This window comes from Talpa europaea (assembly GCF_964194135.1).
Source record: "Talpa europaea genome assembly, chromosome: 8".
Taxonomy (NCBI): Eukaryota; Metazoa; Chordata; class Mammalia; order Eulipotyphla; family Talpidae; genus Talpa; species Talpa europaea.
Genome location: NC_140075.1, coordinates 15,252,431 through 15,276,662, shown reverse-complemented (window position 1 = coordinate 15,276,662; position 24,232 = coordinate 15,252,431).

Sequence of the window (24,232 nt, the reverse complement as noted above, 5' to 3'; positions counted from 1 at the left end):
CTGAGGGCAGCTGCCCCTCCCCCATGAGCCATGTGGGTCAGCTCCCTGGACAGGGTCAAACTCCTTCTGCGGTGGCTGTGGATAGCTTTATAGTGCTGAGACTTAACCCCGGTGTCACCAGGGCAGACCCTATAGTTTGTAATCTTCAGAAATTTGAAGATACATTAATGGCTCTCTTTTCTTTTTCTGAAATTACAGAAAGGAATAAACAAGGATATATATGGGGAATAATTGTGTATACACACAGGGTTGATTGTTTCCAATATCCACTTGCAGACACTGTCTCCTACCAATTGGCAAATAGCTTACATTTTTATTTTTTTAATTCTTATTTATTTGTGCATGCAAGAACTGGGGTACAGGCCAGTGGTGGAGGACTGAGAGGATTCAGCAGAGAGAGCAGGGAGCATAATAGGTGACTGACAGAAATACACTGCTGAGGGGAGCAGTGGGGAAGAGGAGAGGTCTGCTCTGCCATGTGGGTTACCTCCCTCACCGGGGATCAAATTCCTGATATAGTAGCTATGGATTACATCATAGTGCTGACACTTAACCCCTTGCACCACCAGGGAGGCCTGACCCTACATTTTTTAAATTGAATTGGAAACCAAAAAGTAATTCTTTTCCAGATATAGCCTGATGACTTTGTCACACCTCCCAGGTTGTCAGTCCTCAGCCCTGATCAGTGGTAAGTGTGGAATTCCTGATGTTGCTGGGAGTCTCCATGTGTGCAAAGTAACTAGGGATGAGGGTCACTTGTTCTGCATTGGGACAAAGGGACAGCAGGGCCTGATCCGCAAAACAATGCGGACCCCAGCTGAGGTGACTGCCAGTGGTTAAAATGGTGAGAGTCACCTTATTTGTTTCTTCTGAAAGTGCCTTGGTGACAGTATTAAGTGAGTTGGGGACCTGTAGCTGCCAACCCATGTCTAAGAAGCAGCTCTTGTCACTGTTTCCCTGCAGGACCCCAGGAGCAGCTGACAGTGGGGGACAGACTGACACTTTCCTAACACAAAATCCAGGCAGTGTGCGCTCTTTGTCCACACTGGCTGGCTCAGGCATGAGTTCCTTGTGACTCTCCTCTTCTGCAGTCTCACCCTGATATACAGGGTAAGCTCAGGCACTTTGGCTGTGGGCAACCTAGGACATCCCTGACTCTCTGGACACTGGCAGGTGGCTGGGAGGGCTGGATTGTCCCAGTGAGAGCAGTGGGCCTGGACTGGGGCTCCTACTTACCATACTTGGTCCTCACTTTGTGCAAATAGTTTTGTTTTCTGAACATTGTGTCTGTGTAAGGAATTCAAACAAGTATCTGGAATCAGATCTTGGTTATTTAGAAATTTGGTATTTTTCTTATTTTTATGTGTTTAGTCAGACAGCCAATTCAGTATCCACCTGTCACTGTGAAAATGGGATGGAAAGTAGGCTGAAGATTGTTCTCCACTGGAAGGAGGCCTTTTCTTCCTCTGAATTGGCTGGCTTCTTCTGATCACACTCGGGATCACACTTCTGGGATCAGGCTCAGTTGGTTTTGTCAAAATTACTTTGGAATTTCTCATCAGCTATAAAGGAGGCTTGCCAGTTGTTTGGAAAATTTCTAAACTTCTTAATGATCATTAACAATCACAGATTTCTTAAAAAATACAAGTTTTATTTAAAATAATCAATTTAGTCATCAAAAACTAAATACTAGGTTTCTGTAAATGATATTCCTTGTCAAATCTTTTTCTTAAAAGATTTATTTATTTATGCATACAAGAACTTGGGTACACAACAGAAGTGTGGGGCGGTGAGAGGATTCACCAGAGACAGAGCGGGGAACAGAACAGACAGATCTATCGAAATACACGGCTGAGGGGAGCAGCGGGTGAGTCAGGAGAAGTCTGCTGTGCCATGTGGGCAGCTCCCTGTACAGGGATCAAACTCATGCTGCAGTGGCTGTGGACAGCTTCTTAGGTTATGTCAAAGCCCCTTGCACCAACAGGGAGGCCCTCTTTGAAAAATTTCTGATAAAAGTCTAAGAACAGACAAACTGCAAAGCAGAAATATTAATCTATCTCTTTTTTTAAAGATTTACTTATTTATGCATACAAGGACTAGGAGACAGACCAGAGGTGCAGAGGGTGTGAGGATTCACCAGAGACAGAGTGGGGAACAGAATAAGCAGACTGACTGAAATGCACTACCAAGGGGAGCAGTGGGTAAGTCAGGAGCAGTCCACTGCACCGTGTGGGTAACTCCTTGGCTGGCTGGGGAGCGAACCTGTGTTGCGGAGGCTGAAGACAGCTTCATAGTGTTGTACTTCACTCCTTGCACCATCAGGGAGGCCCAATCTATTTATTTTCCTTCCATTTTCATGGCCCAGGTAGAAGGTGTCTTTTGTCTTTCCTAGGAGCAGGCCTCATCTGTGAGGTCAAATAGAAACCAGGACTTTATATAACAATTTGAGTTTTCACTGCTTGGCTTAAAAAAATTCTTCAATTTATGGGCTCTAGAGGTTTTAAAATTATTAAAAATGGGACAATTATTGGAACACGTAACAACTTCAATTTCCATCTCAAATTAGAAACCCTCCTGATTACCAAAGGGGGTAAAAAAAAAAACTTAAATGGCTATATCGACTTAACCTGAAAAACTTAAGTTATTTTAGGAATTAGTCTAGCTTTGTCTTGAAAAGGTATATAGTTCTGGTGAAACTGACCACCCATCCAAAATCTCTTCTAGGAATTTAAGGAAAAAGTGGCCTTAAAAAAACTCATAGGGAATATTCTGCCCCACTTTCTTTAGATCCTAAGGGCATTCTTACAAATAAAACTTGATAATTTTTTTCTTATCTGAAAGAATTATTTAAAAATTATTATTTAATGGCCTCACCTGGTGGTGCTGTGTTTGAACTCTGGGCTGCAAGGCTGCCTGCATCTTCTGCAGCACCAGATCGTTCCCAGCCACTGGAGAGGGTCCCCCCAAAAAAATAAATAAATAAAAGTAAATTAATAATTGTTGTCAGTGTTGTCACAAATACTTGTAAAATAACTATTTCTAAATATTAGTGCAAATGGCCCAAATTCTAAATGAGAGATCTATGTGTCTGTTTTTACCTTTGTGTCTTTTGTCTCCAGAGGGTTGCTGGGTTAAATTGGTGCCATTATATATTCTAAGATTGATTTATTTATGCATGCAAGAGCTGGCATACAGTCCAGAGATGCTGGGAGTGAGAGGATTCACCAGAGACAGAGCAGGGAGCAGAAAGGTTGACTGACTGAAATACACTGCTAAGGGGAGCAGCAGATGAGACAGGAGAGGTCTGCCTCGCCATGTGGGTTTCTCCCTGGCCGGCAAGGGATCGAATTCGTAATGCAGAGGCTGTAGATTGCTTCACACCGTGGTGCTTAACCCCTTGCACCACCAGGGAGTCCATCACAAAAACAAATTCAAAATGCAATGGTTTAAATAAAGCACGGGTGAGCACCTTCATTGATGTTTCCTCCCCTTGTCCTACAAAAAATAATAATAATAATTAATTAACCAAAAAAAGCTCTGGCATATGAATTTGTTTCATTTGTAACTCTGCATTTTGAACTTCCTATCCTAAGAAAAACTAAAGCTACTTCTGGCTTCTCTATCTTCAATCTGGTCTACCATTATTTAAATTGCGGTATATTTCTCCTATAAAACTAAGGATCTAATAAGTTCAATACAATGAAAATGTGACTACTTAATGAGCTTTTGGTTTATATTTTGCTTCTTAATGTAGGAAATCTAAACTTCGTTGTTTATAATTTCACCTGAAAAAAAAAAAGTGTTAATGTATGAGTTTCTCAGTAGAAAGGAATAACAGCATAACAGCTCTTACAGTGTCCTGAGGTGAAAAATGTGAGCCTGAGGTGTTCATTAGCCAAAGTTGAGTTGGACAAGGCCTGGGTGTGGACAAAAAGTTCGGGGAGTGACCGATGGAGTTTTTCTGTCCAGGCGCCTGACTTGTGGCAGGGCAGCGCCCCCTGGCGGCGACGGAGAGGGCCGGGAGGGGGGCGGGGCCGGGCTGGGGGAGCGCGGGCAGGTGCCTCAGCCCCTGAGGTCGCTGCTCAGAGAACCCGGGGACGCCACATCTGCAGCCCTGGGCCCCAAAACGCCTCAGACCATCGCGGACACAGAGGGCCGGACCCGAGGCCGGGTCTGCGCGGGGGTCTCAGGCCCGTCCCCCGGGGGGCCACTGCCGTGGGACCGAGAGTCCGCGAGCAGCGGGAGCGGGCGCGACCCCGTCCTGACGCCCTGGGGATGCCCGTGTCGTCCCAGGAATATTCTCTCTCCACCTAGAGTGCAGGAGGCAGAATTGTCAGAGGCAAGAGATCGGGGTGCTCCTCTGGGGGGGAGCGCCAGGAGAGACCTGTCCCTGCCCCTGTCCGCCTCTCTGCAGGCGGCTGCCCTGTACGTGGACAGTGTCCGCATCTCCAGGGTCCATCCACAATGTCACGTGTGGTCTTTTATTCCCGTCCGCGTTTTCACTGTCATTTTTTTAAAATAACAAATACACGTCTATGTGTAAACTCTATCCCCTCTTCATGAAATACAGCCCCTCCCCCCATTCTGGAGAGGCCATGACCTGAGAAGTCAGAGTGAATGACCTTCACTGTGGAGCACTCCCTGGGACACCCCGCGGGGCATCGGACCGGATTCGGGTTGGGAGGGGCGGAGCTCAGGTGAGAGTAGCTTTAGATTTCCTGTGGGGGAGCCTCTGCTCTGTGCAGCAGGTGGGGGTTCACACTGGACAGCGAGCAGGAGCGCCGGAAGACCCAGGATTGTGAAAACTAACAAGAAAGAGCAGCTGGGACACTGCTCACTAGGCACTAACTGAAGAATCAGAGATTCAATCACAGAACTTGTGAAAACAGGTGCCTTCGATGCAAATAAACTATGTTTTCTCCAGAGTAGATTTACACATTAACGTACCATGGACTGGCAGACACCCCAGCTTGGGTGTGTGTCCTCTGTTGGGATCAGGCCCTGCTGTCCCTTTGTCCCATTGAGGCCCAAGTGACCCTCGTCCCCAGTTCCTGTGCACAGATGGAGGCTCCCAGCAACAACAGGAATTCCCCACTTACCACTAATCAGGACTGAGGACTGACACCCTGGAAGGTGTGACATAACCATCAGGCTAGATCGGGAAAAAAATACTTTTTGGTTTCCCATTCATTTTAAATAATATAGGTTCAGGCTGCCTGATGGTACAAGGGGTTAATCATCAGCACTATGACATAATCTGTAACTACTACATCAGGAATTCGATCCCTGGCCCAGGAGGTGACCCACATGTTAAAGCAGACATCTCTTCCCCACTGCTCCCCTCAGCAGTGTATTTCTGTCAGTCGACTATTCTGCTCCCTGCTCTCTCTGCTGAATCCTGTCAGGCCTCCACCTCTGGCCTGCACCCCAGTTCTTGCATGCACAAATAAATAAGAATTAAAAAAAATAATAAAGTAAGCTCTTTGCCTATTGGTAGGAGACAGTGGCTCTGCAAGTGGATATTGGAATCAATCAACCATATGTGTATATACAATTATTCCCCATATATATCCTTGTTTATTCCTTTCTGTAATTTCAGAAAAAGAAATGAGAGTCATTAATGTATCTTCAAATTTCTGAAAATTACAAACTATAGGGTCCCTTCTGGTGACACAGGGATTATGTCTCAGTACTATAAAGCTACCTTTGGCCACTGCAGGACAAATTTAACCCTGTCAAGGGAGCTGACACACATGGCTAATAGGGGAGGGGCAGCTGCCCTCAGCAGTGTATTTCAGTGGATAAGCCTGTACTGCTCCCCACTCTGGCTCTGGTGAATTTTTCTCACTCCTTGTAATGCTGGCCTACATCCCAGTTCTTGCAGCATAAATAAATATAATAAATATTTTAAAAGATTATAAATTATAGCTTAGCACAAAGGATAAATAAAATATAATTTTACAACAAAATTAACTCCAAAATCCAGCTAGCTCTCTCTTTTGTTAAATCATATTTTAGAGTGTGTTTAGGGAAAAAGAAATCACCAGAAAGGATCTATAATCATCACACACTTGAACATAACCTGATTCCAGTAAGGTAGTAACAGGCCATCCGTCACTTTCAGTGTTTCTGTGGCATCCCTATTTGTGGGTGTCTGTGTCACATGTGATAATATCCTCTATTCCTATAGGATGATCACAAGATTTCCATGGAACTGGGGCAGGTGGTTGATATCAGTGAAGAAGAGGACACATTTTCTAGGTTTGCTCTGGGTTCTGTATCTATTGCATGCAACTGGGTAAATAGCACATTAAACAGGATGTCACTGATGGCCGAGAGTCACTCGGAAAGTTGAGGTAATGAGAGTAATTAGAAGAGGTGAACTGCCCTTCCTGAGTTAAGGGAAGACTCGCTGTTGAAACACCTGTGTGCAAGGGTCCTGGATAGTATAAACTTGAAATTTCAGAATTACCACATGACTCCAATAACTGGGTATAGAAACACAAGGCCACACTATCATAATCTTCTTCGCTGAGTAAGCACAAATATGTGGCTTTCATTACAAGTATAACCTCTGACTTTCAGGACAATTCAACACCTACCTGTGTCACTTAGGTGTGATTAATCATGTGACACAAATGATTAACACATAATTTCAATTTTGTCTGTTATCTAAAATTTAAATCAGTCATAATATGTTCATTTTATGTCTTGACCCTTTCAGTCAACAACATGCAGGCAAAGTGACCCACATATTGGATTTAGCTAGAGTCTCTGTATTTTCACTGTTTCATAGTATTCCACCGAATGCAAAGTAACTTCTCCCTTCTGTTCTACATGTACGGTATATTATTTCCATGCTGGAATAACAGTATATTTGCAATTGAATATCATTTCTCTTTCATTTAATGTTGTAACATAAGTGTTTTGCAAGTCATTGATAACTATTCAGAATGATTGTACCTAATTGCTACATTTACTGTCACATATTTGACTGTTTCCTGGAGTTCTGATAGAGATTGTTTCCTTTATTTGTTAGTACAAGAAAGTGCTGGTTAGCATCTTTACGGATATACATTTTTATTTGTGTCCACAGCATTCCCTGAGGTCATTTCTCAAAAACTGCATTACTATTTCTTTTAATGCACATGCATATATATAATATTCCAAATTGTAATAGCTGAATCAAAGTTCCCCACAGAAAGGCGATACAATTTTTTTTCTGAATGAGCTAGAACCCCTATTTCTGCAGGTTCTTGCCTCCACGTCATTCTGTCTCCCCATCTTGAAGGCTCTGACGTCACACACTCCCGCTTCCTGCCCCCCCCTCTGCATGTGCCTCCCCCCTCCACGACACTCTGCGATTGCGTCTCTCCTGGGCCAGGCTGACCCGCCCCTCGGCCACGGCTCCATCCTCCTGCGCCCCTGGCCAGGCCAGGGTCCTCTGCCCACCATTATCCCCCCTGGGCGGCACCGCCCCACCCCAGCCACCAGGCGACGCACGCCGCAGTCTCCGTGCCTGGTACCACCGCGTGCCTGTCCTTCCTCGGCCTCGGCCCGCCTCCCTGCGTGTTGACGTCATGCTCCTGCGCACTGAGGGAAGAGCAGAAGTGGCGGAGACATGGGGTCGGAAGTGCCCCCCCTGGGGAGCAGGCCCGGGGGCTGAGGAGGGAGCAGCCCCGGGGGCGGGCAGCGCGCAGGCGGGGAGCGGTTGGTGGCGGGGCGGGGAGAGACAGGGAATAATGGCGGGGCGGGATGCCCCGTCTCTCCCTGTGGGGGAAAGCGGGTTCGGGCCTGTGTGGTCGCGGGTGAACAATCCTCGCGTGTTTTCAGTCACGGGGCGCGAGTTGCTGTGGAGTCGCGTGGAAATTCTATGTTAACGGCGTCGTAGGAGACGCGGAGTGTTCGCCTCCATTTAGTTGGATTTTCTGAGCTTCGGAGCAGCAGGACGGGCTGGGGCGCCCCGTGAGCCCCCGGGTTCTCCCGCTGGCCCGGCCCTGGGCCCACCCCGACACCCGCCCCTGCAGCCCTGGCCCTGTGCCCTCTATCGCCTCCCCCACTGCTGGGGTCTCCTGGGCACTTGCTGCTCCAGACTCGGGTGAAGCTCTTGCCTGCGGGAGCCCAGTTTCTTCAGGAACCACCCGGAGCAAGAGGGAGGTGAGGACAAGTCGCTGCCAGTGTCTGATGCAGAGCCGGTCAGTCAGGGGACCCAGGGCGGGGCGGCTGGGGGTGGGGAGCTCTGCGCGGGTCATTTTGGGTCCTGGAGGAACATGGGGGTCAGGTCGTTCCTGAGTGTGACCCCGTGAGTGGCCAGCACCCTTGACAGAAAGCACGTCCCCCGTGTTTGCTCCCAGCACCTCCCTCCTGCACTGATCACCCCTGGGGTGGGTTTGCCGGACACACCGCTGTGTGCCACTTATTTGTGTGCTTAATTTCTGTGAACTTCTAATATAATTTGGGGAATTATAAGTTTACAGTTTGTAATTTTCTCTGGGGCCGACATCCCCTCCCTGCCCAGGTCCAGCAGGCAGGAGGGCAGAGTCGTGTCCCAGTCTTCCTGGGGGCACAAGTTCAGACCCAGGGTGTTGCTGGCGCTGGGGGCTCTGCATTTCTCACAAGGGGTCTGAGATGCTGCCCCTGCTGGTCTTGGGCCTGCATGTGAGGGCTGCAGCGTCGCTTCCCTGTTGTGCAGCTGACGTGGTCATTCAGAGCCTGGAAGAGGGACCTTGGACCCCTGGACACTGCCTCAGGAGGTGACTTTACACTCTCCCTTGAAGAGAATCCAGGCTTTTCTGAGTCTTGAGTGACCAGGAGCCACACAGCCTGCCACAAGCTGGCTACAAGTGTTTGGTTTTCTAAAATGGGTTATTATTAACCGATCCATGCAGTGAAAGCAATGACCCTCTCTGCGTCACTAAAGGACTCACCCCAAGAAACCATTCAGCAGGGTCAGCTGGGCGCTGTCACAAAAAGGGACGAACATTTTCTCAATGGGGATTTTTATTGTCTTTTTATTGTATTCAGTTGTTTTGGTTTACAAAGTAATTATGGTCTCCAAAAATGAATTGGGTTACACATGAGAGGCAATACAGAGGCAGAGTGAAGACACTGGGCTCACCGCCACCATATACTCACAACACTGTGCAGGACAACATTGATGCCACTGAAAGAGAAATGGGTGACCAGGGCACACACCAGGAGCAGGGACCAATGCCAAGAAACCGGGAAAACTTTAACTGACCTGCATCTACAGTTATACTGGAGGAGAATTAAACCCCCTACAGATGTGGACTCGGGGACACAAGCCACATTGGGGCCTTTGGAGACTCAGCACTTCCCTCAGCACTGGGCTTAACCCACTGGGCCATCTGGGAGGCCAAATATTTGAAGACATTGTACCAATTCTCTACATCTAGTAGTGTTTTTCTGATGGTAGAAGGTACATAAATACTTCATACCTATAGAACCCACACAAGCCACACTCATGTAGACTCACATGCACACACTTACACACAGTTCAAGACATGCACATACACCTAAAGAAAACAGTGCAAATCCCTAATTCTATACACACAGCTAGCTCTGCTTCACACTCTTGTCACACTGTCTTACCACCAAGTGACCCCTCTGACTTTTCTAAAATTTTCAAAATGCTTTCCAAAATTTTCTAAATTTTCTAAACTTTTCACTGCTTATTAAATAATGTTAAAGGAAATTTAGGTCTCTGGCGTCCGAAGTGTTGGAAGTGTGGGTGCAGTCACAAATGGGAAGCAAACACGGTCGGTTTCATACACCATTTTAATGAGTCCTGGGGTAGACATTTTAACTAAATAATCCATTTCAGACTGTCTCCTCCAGGCGGAGAAAGAGCATCCAGATGCCTCCATGCCCCAGGGCCCTGCAGGTAGAGTGGGTCACATGTAAGTGCCCCTGCAGTGGGAACCAGTGTGTCCAAGGCTGCCGCCTCCTCGAGCCCTATTGGACCTGCGTGGGAAGAGCAGAGCCAGTGAAGCCCAAGCACAGAGGCTCTTTCCTTAGTGACACCCACCGGGGAGTGCTGCTCAGACTCAGATGCGACAAGTGCAGATGGAAACCAGGAAACCCTACTGAGGCATCACTCGCTGGTGGGTGAGCAATTCTCCAACTTGGAATCTCTGTTGTGAAAAGGGTCTCAGTAGAAGGACTTCCTACCGTGGATGTCAGTCCCTGACAGTGCCAGTAAGCCCGAAGAGCTCCTGCATCATCTGTGAAATCCGGGTGCCCAGGGGCCACCAGCAGGGCCCTCACGGGATAGAGCCTAAGATGGGGAAGCAAGGCCCTGTGGTCCCAGCCTGTGGCCCTGGGGCCTCTGGAGGCTCAGCCCGCAGAGCTCCACTCCTATCCCGGGCCCTGCACCTCCAGGTGTCCCAAGCCCTCCTCTGCCCCCGTTCCCCTGCTCTGCTCTCCTCCAGGTGCTTCACAAGTCCCATTGCCCTACCGGCCCTTCACCTGCTCTGCTCCTGGGACTGCTGTGCTTGTGGACATCTGTGCTCCACGCCTATGGTCTCATGCTGCTCCTGGCCCCTCTGGCTGGGCCCAGCCCCTGACCCCTCACCAGGGCTTCGGCCTCCGCTGGTGTGCTCATTTTACTATGGCCACTGAGTGGCTGCCCTGGAGCGGGGAAGTGAATTCTAGGGAGGTGCTGGTGATCATCTAATCCCCAGCAGGGTGAATGCTGCTCTTGTGTTTTCCTCTGAAGGATGCACAGAAAAGGCAACATTTTAAAATCCTGTTAAGGATTCTTCTAGCTCTGGCCTTGTAGCCTCCAAGGGTGGACTGGGAATGGTTTTCATGGCCCAGTGTCTCTGCAGGGGCCACCAGTGGGCTGAACAAGAGGCGCCTTCTTGGGGTTATTTGGGTGGTGCTGGAGAGCTGGGGGGCTGGGCTAGATGTCTTTCTAATGCTTTCCGGGCCCCCCCTCCAGGTGGGGGGGGGCTGGCAAAGTGGTGCTTGGCTGCAGAGCTTCCTCCTGCAGGGGGCCTGGCAGCAATGTGGTGTTGGGCCCCCATGCCTCCCGCAGCACTGGCCCTGCCTGGAGGCCATGCTTGGTTTCCAGGCATCTGGCGGCAGGGGCCCTGAGCTGGAAACCGAGCTCTGAAGGCCAGCGTCCTCCTGTGGGATGCCTTGCCCAGAGGTGGTGTTGGGCTTCTAGGCGTCCTGCTTCGGGGACAGTCCCACCCGCAATTTCTCAGGCCCTGAGACCTCAGGCTGCCAGTGGTCCTCCGATATCGGGGCACAGTGGGCCCCATCGGGACTGAGAAGCTTGGGGGAGATGGTGGGGTCCGGCCACTCCTCATCCGCCCGCTGCCTGGAAAGCAGCTTGAGGTAGGTCCCCATCACAGGGTCATACCTGCCCTCCAAAAGCACCCTGTCAATGACATCTTTCCGGTACCCCAGGCGGACCATGGCTTCCATTGCAGCCTTGTGCTAGCCTGGGGATGGCTCCCGGCAGGGGAGTCCATTTGTCAGCCCCACCCAGGGGTGCTGGATGACACTGTCCAGGTTGCTGCCGCTGTGGGGGTCGAGCTCATCATCTTCCTCAGCAGGTCCCGGCACTGCTGAGAGAGGTAGTGCGGCTCATGATAGACACCACTCAGCTCCCTGGCCTACAGCTCCCCGAGGCTGGTGCCCTTGAAGGGCAGCTTCCCGGTGAGCATGTAGTAGAGGACCACCCCCAGGCTCCAGATGTCCGCCTTGGGGCCACTGTACTCCTTGTGACGGAGAATATCAGGGGCCACGAACTGCGGGCTGCCACAGGGGGTCTTGAGCAGTGTTGCCTCAGAGAACTGGGCACTGAGCCCAAAGTCTGCCAGTTTTATATTTTGGTGCAGGTTCTCCGGCTTCAGGTCCCAATGCGCAACTCCCCTGGCGTGGCAGTGTCTGAGCACTGCCAGGATCTGCTGGAAGAGGCGGTGCACCTCCATCACCCCCAGGCGCCCGCGCTTCAACAGGTAGTCCTACAGGACACCCTCCTGCACGCGCTCCAGGACCAGCAGCACCTCATCCTCGGTGTACACCACCTGGAAGAGCTGGAGAACGTTCGGGTGCCGAAGGACTTTCATGCAGGCCACCTCGTGGGCCAGGAACCTCTGAGGCGTGCCAGATATGGGGATGACCTTTATGGCCAACTCCATGCCCATTGACAGGTGCTGCACCAGCCTGACCTTGGCATGGGCACCTTCCCCCAGCTTGCAGAGCATCACGTACTTTCTCAGGGCCATTCCCTGGGCAGACGAGCACATCGGGGCAGTGAGGGCGGACCCGCTCGTAAGCTCGCAGGCCCTGGCTGTCTAGAGCCCTTGGCACTGGCTCATCTACCGGATTAACAAGTGCACTATTAGCCTAGAGCTAGTAGTACGTGAAAAGGATCCCCAAAATTAACTAAATGCTCCCCACACTGACTTCTCTACCAAAACAATAAGGACACCTACTTATCTCTACCAAAAACACTAACTATGCTAACCTAACTAGGATACTAATACTAACTAACTATGCACTCAAAAATGAAAACACACAACCAAAAAATTAACAAAGATAAATATTTAAAAATATGATAAAAGAAACAATAACAAAGTAACCACTAAAGTTAGCAAGAACACAGACAAAAGGAACAAACCACAAGCGAAAAAACAATTACAAACCAACAACTAAAATGAAAAAAAAAAAAAAAACAAAGGGAAAAAAACAACACACAGAAAAATGACAATAGGAAGGAAAATGGGGAAAATAAAAAAAACAATAAAATAAAAAAGATAAAATAAGAAATAATAAAACAATAAAGGGAAATAAAACCAGAATTAAAAATAAAAATAAAATAAATAGCTAAAATGAATAACTGAATAAGAAATAAACAAAGCAAAAGCAATCCAATCCACCAACACGCCTCTCTCTCCCTCCGAGTCCACCTTCACGATCCCAACACTACTTGCTCCACCTACACCACCGCGGGCTGCGCGGGGGTCTTAAGTAGGCTCCGCGGGTGACATCACAGAGCTCATTGTGGTGTCAGACCAGAGGCCACGCCCCCGGCAGAGGGCACCCCGGGGGCTTTTCAGCCTTCACGGGACAGCAACCGCCAAGAGGTGTGTGGACAGACTCCCTGGAGACTGGAGTCTACCCCGTTCCAGAAGCCCGCGGGGCACTGGTGAGGCCGTGTCCTCTGTCATGAGCGTCCTGTCCCAGGTTTCGGCTTTTGGGGTCTCTCTGCACAGTCCCCTTCAAACCCTGATGCATCTCACATGACACAACACATCCAGGGGCACAATAAACGACACCATGTTGGGAGCATGGGACGCTGCAGAGTCCGCTCTTCACACCCAGACACTGAAAACTCTCTGGGACATGGTCCCCCCGTTTGGCCCTCGAGCTGCATGTGCCCCTCGGCGTCCTCGCAGGCCAGAGGCCGGGGCGGCTCCCAGGGTGGCAGAGGCTGTAAAGCGGGCCCTGGAGGGGGTGTCCGCCCCGCCCCCAGCACTGTGGGGACACCCCCTGACCTGACTCAGCCGGGACTGGGGGCAGCTGGGGCTGGTCAGCTCCCCCCTCCGAGATTTCTGGCTTGGAAATATCTGCGTCTGGGGCTCCCGTTGGCGCAGTGGGTTGAGCGCAGCGCTGTGGAGCTGTCCCCACCTCTGCAGCGCCGGTTCGATTCTCGGCCCGACAGGGAGGTGAGCAGACCTCTCCTTTCCCGCCCGCTGCGCCCCTCAACAGTGTACTTTGTCAGTCTGCCTGTTATGCTCCCCGCTCTGTCTCTGGTGAATCATCTCACCCTCACACCTATGGCCTGTACCCCGGTTCTTGTATATATCTTAAAAAAAAGACTATTAAAAAAAAAATCTGCTTCTTGCTCGAACTCGGGGTGCAGAGGTTGGCAAAGGCCAGGTCCAGAAGCTGTGGCCCTGCACCCTGCCGGGAATGGCCTAGCTTCTGGAAGTGGTGGGTTCATATGAGCAGTGGGGTCCGCTGCTGCTCAGGCTGCAGGTTCCCCCCGCCAGGCCAACCCTGATCACTCACGCACAGCATCCGCTGAGGACCAGGTCTCCGCTGAGCAGCCTGGGGCGCAGCCAGAGCCCGAGGCTCAGAGCCTGGGGTTGGGCCCGGTGGCCCCAGCGATGCGTGTCCCAGGCCCGGAGGGTGGAGGGTGTCATCCTCTCGGGGGACAGACACCCAGGGTTGCTTCCCTTGGTCCCGCCCCCCGGGGACCTGACCCAGCAGTGGCCGGGAGAGGTTATGCGTCTCCTCCTGTGACCACGGCTGCTCCTGGCTGCCACACAGAGAGGTCGCGTCCTCTCCCGTGTCGGGGGCAGACTCGCAGGCCCGTTCCCGTCTTTCTTTCCAACCTCCACGGCCGCCTCGGGGGAGTCCACGCTCTGCGGCCGCCTGTGTCCACGCCCGCCTCAGCCTCAGGGGCTGCAAACCCCACGGAGGCTCCGCATCCCTCTCTGCTCTGAGAACACAGATGCTCTGATGCCCCCACCAGCCTGGGATGCTGCGCATCACGGGCCAGGGCTGTAGTGTCTGCACTGGTTCCTCCCATTCCTTCAACCTCCCCCATACCCAGGGAACAGCAAGAGCATCAGTCAGATCATCCGCTCGCTGGCCTCACGCCTTCCTGTGGCCCTACTGGGCTTGACACTTCCCCAAACACCTTTGCACAGGCTTCACTGCCCCGCTGGCCTCAGCCCTGCCCCCACCCACCTCCCCTCCCTGTCCAGCCCTGCTTGGTGAGCTGCCTTCTTTTTTGTTTTGAATTTTATGTATTTTTATCTCATTTTTCATTTTTGCCAATGTATGCATTTTCACCTTGGTTATAGTCCCCGTACAATTCCCAGCCCCCTTGAGTGATCCTACCCCCTCCTCCCCCGCACAGTAGTGTGTCTCTGGCTTGTAGTTGCTCTTGATTGTGATTTTTACTTTATTATAATTAGTATTCTCCTGGTCCCTTATTTAGGTTTTCTAAATTCCTGCTGAGTGAGACCATCTGGTATTTTTATTTTTCTTTCTGACTTATTTTGCCCAAGCATGACCCCTTCCAGCTCCATCCATGTTCCTGCAAATTGCATGAGTTTATCTTTTTTGATTGTGGAGTCATATTCCATTGTGTATATGTACCACATCTTCTTGATCCTGTCATCTATTTTGGGATATTTGGGTGTCCTTCTTTATGCCACATCCTGTTGCCACCTGGGGCATTTGCTCTTGTTCTTGCAGAATCCCCAGATGTGCCTACCAGCTCTCTGACCTTGCTTTCCTCCAACCCACATGTCACTTCTGACCGCTGTCCGGAGCCGCCTGGAGCATGCGCCGTGTTGCGCAACACACGTGCCATTAATTAGTTTTCACTTTACCGTTTCGCCTGCTGAGAAACCACAGGTGTTTCCTATTAATCAAATGAGACTGGGAGGTACGATGGGAGGAGCTACCAGGCTATAAGAAGAGAACCACGAGAAGGTCAGGAGGTGATTGAGAGGTGATTGAGAGAGAGGCGATTGAGAGAGAGGTTATTGCGAGAAAGGTTATTGTGAGAGGAGCAGAGAGAAAGCAGGGAAGTAAGAAAGTCAGGGAAAAGAAAGATAGGTAAATATAATAAAAGGATAAAGGAAAAATAAAGAAGCAAATGCTAGCGTCAAGTCGTCAAGCCCCTCATTTCAATCCTCAGCCCTTCTCTTCCCGTGCCTCTGAACCCCGCGGGTCGGGACAGACCGCCTTGCAGGCAGGTGCTGCACATTTCTTCCTGAACCACATCCTCTCCTCCCTTCACAGTGTCATCTGCACCTAAATCATACTAACATGTTTTCAGAATTTCATGGTAGAATGGAATTCCCTCCTGTGTCTTGAGCTCCTGACACAGTTTGCCTTATGGGAAGAATGCTGTTGGCTGACCCAAACCAGTCCTAAAACAAGAACATTCTAAAGAACAGTATATTTTGACTGTCCCCTTTCCGTTTTACATGGGTACATTTTCTCACTCTCCATCAGGAAATAGATTCAAAAATTTTGACTAGGGAAACTTTGTTTGAAGCAATATTTCAAAGTACTTCAAATGACAAATGTCACGTGCAATGTCATAAAGGTTTACATCATCAGCCACATTGAGTTTTTTTTTTTGCTGTATTTTAACCTGTTGGCTTAATTTTAGAAGTGCCTCACAGTCCAAATCAGTGTCAATACATATGTCTAAACATACAAGGAATTCAGATGGGGAAAGAAGAAGCAAAACTATCACTATTTGCAGACAATATGATGATATACATCGAGAACCCTAAAAACTCCCCAGAAAAACTACTCAAAACAATCAACCAGTTCAGTAATGTAGCAGGTTTCAAAATCAACACACAAAAATCAGTAGCCTTCCTATGCACAATCAGTCTGCAGAAGAAGGAATCAAGAAAACCATCCCTTAAATAATTGAAACAAAAAAATAAAATACTTGGGAATGAACCTAATAAAAGAGGTGAAAGACCTACACAGGGCCTCTCTGGTGGCACAGGCAGTTGAGCGCAGTGCTGTGAAGCTGTCCACAGCATCTGCAGTGCCTGTATTATCCCCGTCCTCCTCAGAGGTACCCCCAATGTGCGGCAGACCTCTCCTGTCTCACCCACTGCTCCCCTCAGTGGTGTATTTCGTCAGTCTGCTTGTTCTGCTCCCCGCTCTGTCTCTGGTGAATCCTCTCACCCTCCTTTGACTCCGGACTGTACCCCAGTTCTTGTAAGCATAAATAAATAAATCTTTAAAAAAAGAAAAAAAAAGATTATTGAATTTGCTAGCATAGTCAGTCACAGTGCTCTCAGGACCTTTGTATTTCTCTGCTAGCTGTAGTAATTTCCATTTTTTTTTCTAATTCTATTCATAAATTTTCTCTTGTTTCCATGTTAACCTAGCTAAAGATTTATCAATGTTGTTTATTGAAGAAGTCACTCTTAGTTCATGGATCTTTGTTTTGGCTTTTTGACTTGTGTTTCATTTATTTCTGCTCCAATTTAAATGATTTTCCTTCTTTTATTTATTTTAGTTATTCTTTTTTTATTTCTCAAGATGCTTGAGGTTTACTGTTTAATTATTTTTTGGGGATTTATATTACTTCTGGGTGTAGGCCCCTTCTGCAATTCCCACTCAAATTCCTTTCTCCCTTATCCCATATTTTATTTTTGTTCAAGGAGTCAATAAAAAAAATAATCTTCTAAAATGTAATTGAGTAAGATGAGTTTCCACCAGTGTTAGTATTTTGTAAGATCTCTGTGCCCTCTGTGCAGTTACCAAACGTACCCACTGCAAAAGCACCCACAGTCCGCCCCCATAGCCATTGTGCTTTCTCCCACATCTTTCTCACCCCTCCCTGTTCTTCTTCCCCTTGGGGGCCTCAGTTCTGTGACCAGGGGTCAAGGATTAGTTTTAAAGTTTGATGTTACATGACCCTTTATTTGGTTTCTATATCGTCCACATACAAGTGACACTACCTGGTATTGTCTTTTTCCTAGTGACTTACTTCACTCCACATAATGTCTTTTAGTTCCATCCATGTTGCTGTAAATGGCATGAGTTTATCTTTTTTCATTGCTGAGTAGTATTCCATTGTGTATACACATCACACATCTTCTCGATCCATTTATCTCATTGGGCACTTAAGTTGTCCCCACATCTTGGCTATTGTAAATAGTGCAGCAATAAACATGGGAGAGCAAGTTTCCTTTCAAATAAGTGTTTTGGTATTTTGGCGGTAGAAATCCAGGAGTAGGATTGCTGGGTCACGTGGCAGAACCACTTTTAGTCTTTTGAGAAAACTCCATACTGTTTTCTATAGGAGTGACACCAGACTACCAACACCAACTGTGGGAATGTGTTCGTTTGAATCTATATCCCCACCAACACGTGTTGCTTCTTGCTTTTTGATATGTGTACCTTGTGGATATTTTTTTTTCAAAATTATGCAGATAGTGTTCTCTAATTTTTTAAGATTTATTTATTTATGCATACAAATCTGGGGTACAAGCCCGAAGTGTTGGTGGTGAGAGGATTCACCAGGGACAGAGTCAGGAGCAGAACAGGCAGATTTACTGAAATATACTGCTGAGGGGAGCAGCGGGCGAGACAGGAGAGGTCTGTCGTGCCATGTGGCCCACTACCTGGCCAGGGAGCTTACTCGGTGCTGCAATCAGCTTAATAATGCTGAGATTCAATCCTTAGTGCTGTGAGGGAAGGCCTCTTTCCTGCAATTATGAAGATGATTTTATATTGATTGAACTTTTGTTTGCTGTAAATTCTTAATAGTTTCCCAGAGTGCCTTCCAAGTTGGTAGAGATGCCAACAAACAAATTAGGTCAAGAATCGAACCAGCGCTGCAGAGGCTGTGGGCAGCTTCAGAACCCAGCGCTCAACCTTTGTGCCACAGGGGAGGCCCCTCTTATTATCTTTAGAAGCAGTGCCCGCGTCTTAGCATGACAATCAAGGGTTTTTCAGTTTGACTCTATTCTCTCTTAGCAATCTTACCTTCTCTGTAACTACTTACTCAGTTGTACTTAACTACATATTCCTTCAGCTTTTTCCAGAATGTGCTACTTCTGTCTGGAATGCCCATTTTTTTTTCTCTGCAATTAACCTTGTGTCAGGAGTTAGTTTAGCTGTTTTTTATCAGGAAGCCTTTCCCAATGTTCTCTGCTGGGGGTTCATCAAGAACCATTGCCCTGATTTCACAGCTCACACTGTGGAGCAGGCCCTCCTGTTCCCATTATTTCCAAGGCCCTGCTGAGCATCAGGGTGTTACTCAGGGGTAGGCATTCTGACTAGAATTTTTACTTTTTGTGTTTTAGATTTTGACCCTCAGACACAAACCTGATAAGACTACTGTGAATCAAATACCAATAATAATTTATTAGCCACCAGATGGCTTGAATTCTTTAGTGTCAATGGGGGATGGACCTCTCCACTAAGAGGACTCAGGAATACATGGGAGCTTTCTGGGCTCAGAGGACCTGAAGTCCTAATTCAGCCTTGGAAGAAACTTGGTTCAACCTAAAATTGAAGCCCTGGTGAGCAGTGCCTTAGAGGAGTCACTGGGAGCCCTGTGGAAGACACATCTGCCCCTTGGAAGTGCTTCTGAGTTAAAGCATACACTGTCGGGGTGCTTCAAATAGGATGTGATTTTCAGTTAACACAGCTGGTATTTGATATATACATCCACTGAGTGAAACAAATCACCCCCAAACTTAGAAGCTTAAACGATAACATTGATTATTGCCATTCTGAGTCAAGAATGGGAGTGTAGCTTTCCTCAGTCCTCCAAGTCAGTGTGGCTAAGCAGCTCTGGTCACAGCACAGGCAAGACTGTGTTTCCATGTGAAACCATGTAAAGCTGAGGAGATGACACAGTCTGTGGGTCCTCATCTATGTGCTCACAACTGCAAGACACAAGTCAGGCTCAGGGTGCAATGAGGGGGAATTGGGGAAAAGGAAATTTTCTAAGGCCATGGATGGCTGGCTGTCCTACCCCAAAGAGTGCCCACAGCATCCAGTAGTCCAAACCAAAAGCTGCTTATGCAGGATGGCCCCGTCCTGTCAATGAGAGCCTGGAGGTGATGCACACCTATAAGTGATGAACCAGGACCCGACTCACGGTGGCAGCTGGAGGTAGTCACAGTGCAACAGGGATGCAATGTCCCTAAGTCAGAGGGGCCCTAGAGGCTTTCCTGCAGCCTGCTGCCTAAGCAAAGGTGCCTGGAGACTGAATGGCAGCAGTGATTTCCCACCCCACTGGCCCAGTATGCGCAGCCTGCTCTGAAAGTGGCAGAGACCACACGCTTTTCACTATTTGCCACTCCCAGTGCAAGCAGCCACATTCTATTAGTAGGAGGTGCTAAGACAGAAATCTGAAGGCTGAACTGGACAGTGTCAGATGCAACTACACCAAGAGGTTGTGTCAGGCATACTGGAGGAAGGGGCAGCAGTGAGCAGTGGTGCTGCAAGATCAGAAGATGCTGATTAGAGGTGGTTGTGCACATGCTTGCAGTGCTAGTCAGCAGGTGGGGATGTGGAAGACCAGGCATCAGTGTTACACTCTTTAAAGATGCCAAACATAGGCCGACAGGAGACAGCTCTTTTCACAAGTGGTGTCAGAGGACCAGGCACCAATTTACAGCTCTTCCAGAGATGCTACACACAGGGCAGCGACACCAGTCAACAGGCAATGTGGGAGCAGAGTTAGAGACAGAAGCAAATGTCAAGCAGTGTTTCCAAGGAGAGATCAGATTCAAAGGTTTCCAAAGAATGAAGGTTTTGATGAAGGTCTCAGTAAATGAGTGTCCAAATGGAGTTTCCCAATCAACGCATGAAAGCAGCTACTGTCCCAGCTTATAATTCCTTCAGTGTTATCCCCCTTTCATACTGGATTGGTGCATCTTCAAAACTGACACTATTTCAAGATTTGATTGGCTCCTGTGTGAGATAAAATCTGACTTTTCCTTTTACAATGTCACATGTTCTTTAAAACAGAACCCCCACCAGCATGTGAAACCCTATCTGCCCTGAGGTTGCATGGTCTTGTGCTAGCAGTGGGCTCTGCAGAAGAGCCAGGCAGACCGGTTGTGCTGCCTTTAAATGGTGCAGGCCAGGTTCAAACCTGACTGGCATGTACCCAAAACCACTCTGGTACAAGGGGTCCCTTCTGCAGTGGAGCTGGTCATGCCCCATTGCACCTGGCTGCTGGGCTGAGGGAGCTGGAAGTTAGGAGTGGTCTTCCTAAACATGCTGCAGATGTAACACCTGATAAATAGTTTGCATGCTGATTTCCAGCAAGTCCTTTCCAGGACTAGACACCTAACTACAGGAGGTGTCACTGATAGTGTTTTCAGTCTGAGAATTCAGATGTCTCTGGACTGGGCTACCTGAATGGATCTGATCTGACCATAGGTGCTGTCTATACAATGTGCCCCCAGATCCTGGATGGCCTTCCGCTCCTCCACACCTTCTTCAGAAGATGGACCGCCTTGCTTCTGGAACTTGCCTGGTGCCGGCCACCTTATATCCCCCAGTGCCAACAACCACATCAGACATAGCATACACCAGATTGAGGGCAGGACTGAATCCCCACCCTGCCCTCCAAGGTTCATTGGGCCACCTCGAGTCGTTTACTCCCTCCCCATGCCCTGAGACTTCTTATTCATTCTTCCATTTAAAGGCGACCCTGAGGACATGAACATGGGAATGAGACCCAGAATCTCCAAGGGTACTAAAGCCAATTCCATTCATTGGGCAACACCCCAGAAACCAGAAATTAACCCGAGGACTATGACACTCAACACCTTCTCCCCTCAGCTCAGCCCCCACACTGCAATGGCTCCCTCAGTCAGGACTTTGGGACAAATATATTTTTTTTAATTTCAGTTTCTAAATTTGCTTAGAACGTTCTTGTACATTTTTGTAAGGTATTTGATTTCTCCTCTCAGGTGTAGTGCCTGTAATTCCCCCACAACCAGAGACTCTATTATCCATCACCATCCTAACCTGGTGCTTTTCTCTCCACTGTTTTGAGCCTTTTACCACCCCCCACCACCACTGTATGTCTCAGATCTAATGTCAGCTTGCAAGTTTTGTCTATTTCTTGAGCTTTTGTTTGGTTTCTCTACAGTTCACTTGTAAGTGAAACAATCCAACATTTATCTTTTTTCCTTCTGACTTATTTCACTGAGCATAATCCCATCCAGCTCCATCCATGTTGCCAGAAATGTTGTGAGCTTACCTTTTTATGATTGCCAAGTAGTATTCCATTGTGTATATATCCCACCACTTTCTGATCCATTTGTCTGTTTTGTGGCCTTTAGATTGTTTCCATATCTTAGCTATTGTAAATAGTGCTGCAATAAACAGGAGTGCAGGTCTCCTTTTGGATTAGTGTTTTTGTGTCCTTTGCGTAGATTCCTAGGAATGGAATTCCTGGGTCATATGGCAGATCCATATTAAGTGTTTTGAAGAAATTCCACACAGCTTTCCCTTGTGGCTGGACCAGTTTACATTCCCACCAGCAGTGTAAGAGTTTTCCTTTTTCACCACACCCTTGTTAGCATTTATTGTTTCCAGGTTTTTTTTTTTTAATATAAGCCATTTTCAGTGAGGTGAAGTAGTATCTCATTGTGGTTTTGATTTGTATTTTCCTGATTATAAATGATGATGATTTTTTTTTTCATATTCCTGTAGGCCATCCACATTTCTTCTTTGCAGAAGTGTCTTTTTAGCTCTTCTGCCCATATTTTGACTGGATTGTTTGCTTTATTTTTGGTGAGAAGTGTTATACCTTTGTTGAACTCTGATATCAGTCCCTTATCAGTTGTGTAGAGTGCAAATATTTTCTTCCATTCAGTAGCATATCTCTTTGTTTGGGTTACAGTCTCTTTTACTGTACAAAAGCTTTTTAGTTTGATGTAGTAACACCTATTGATCTTCTTTATTGTCTTTACTTCTGGAGATGAGTCCTCTAAGCGTTTTTTGAGGTTTATGTCATGGAGTGTTTAGCTTATGTTTTCTTCTATATATTTTATGATTTTAATCTTACATCCAAGTATTTTATGTATTTTCAGTTGATTTGTGTATGGTATGAGAGAGTAGGTTAGTTTAATCCTTTTGCATGTGACAGTCCAGTTTCCCCAGCACCATTAATTTAGGAGGGTTCCATGCTGCAGTGTAAGTTCTTTGCTCCTTTGTTGTGGATTTGTTGACCATATATGCTGATTTTATTTCTGGGCTTTTGATTTTATTCAACTGGTCTATGTTGTCTGTTTCTTTTCAAGTACCATGTTGTTTTTATAATTATGGCTTTGTTTTATAGTTTGGAGTCTGAGGGTGTAATACCTCTGTTCTTCTCCCACAGGAAATCTGTGGCCATTGTTTTTTTTTTTTTTTGTGTGTGTGTGTGTGTGTGTGTGATTTTATATAATTTTAGCAATATATGTTCCATATCTTTATAGCATGCCATTATTTTTGTTATTGGAATTGCATTGAATCTGTAAATTATTTTTGTTAGGATGGCCGTTTAGAAAGTGTTATTTCTTCCAGCCCATGAGCAGGGAATAACTTTACATTTCTCTGTTCTGTTTCTTTTAACAGTGTTTTGAAGTTTTCCTATAATAGTTCTCTCACCTCCTTTGTTAGGTTTATTTCCAGGTATTTAATTTTTTTTTTTTGGTGACATTGTAAATGGGATGATTTTCTTAATTTCTTCCTGTTCAGACTAATTGTTTGCATATAGGAAGGCTAGTGATTTTTTTTGTATGCATTTTGTAACCTGCTACTCTATTGAACTGGTTACTTGTTTTCATTAGTTTTTCTGTGGAATTTAGAGTACTTTGTATATTATCATATCATCTGCAAATAATAGTAGTTTTACTTCTTCTTTCTCAATTTGGATTCCTTTTATGTCTTCTGTTGCCTAATTGCTCTAGCTAGGACTTCCACTATTATGTTGAAAGCAGTGGTGAGTGCAGACATCCTTATCTTGTTCCAGATCTTAATGGGAAGTCTTTCAATTATTCACCATAAGAATGATGTTAGATGTGGGTGGCATCTATAATGTCAAGATAACTTCCTCTTCTTAGTTTTTCAAGGGACTTCATCATAAAAGGATGTTGAACTTTATCAAATGCTTTCTTAGCACTTATTGATATGATCATATGTTTTTCTTTTTCTTTATGTTGATGTGGTCAATTGCATTAATTGATTTTTGGATTTTGAACCATCCCTGTATCCCTGGAATAAATCCCACTTGGTCATGCTGTATAATCCTTTTGATGAATTCATTTTGCTAAGATTTTTTGAGGATTTTACATTAGTGTTCATTAGGGAGATTGGTATGTAGATTTCATTTTTGGTGTGTTATTTAGTTTTCTTTTGGTTTTGGTGTTAGTATAAAGTTGGCTTTGTAAAGTGTTTCTGGTGGTATTCTTTATTTCTTGATATTTTCAAAGAGTGTGTGTAGGGCAGGCATTAGTTCATCTTGAACATCTGGTAGAACTCACTTCCAAAAGCATCTGGTCCTGGGTATTGACACTTCGAGGGAGATTAAATTACTCTTTCAGTTTTGCTGCTAGTAATTGGTTTAAATAATCTATGTATTCTTTGTTCAACTTTGTGTGATTGTATAGTTCTAAGACTATGCCCAATTCATCTTGATTGTTGAAATTGTTTGCATATAAATGTTCTTGTATTCTTTAAT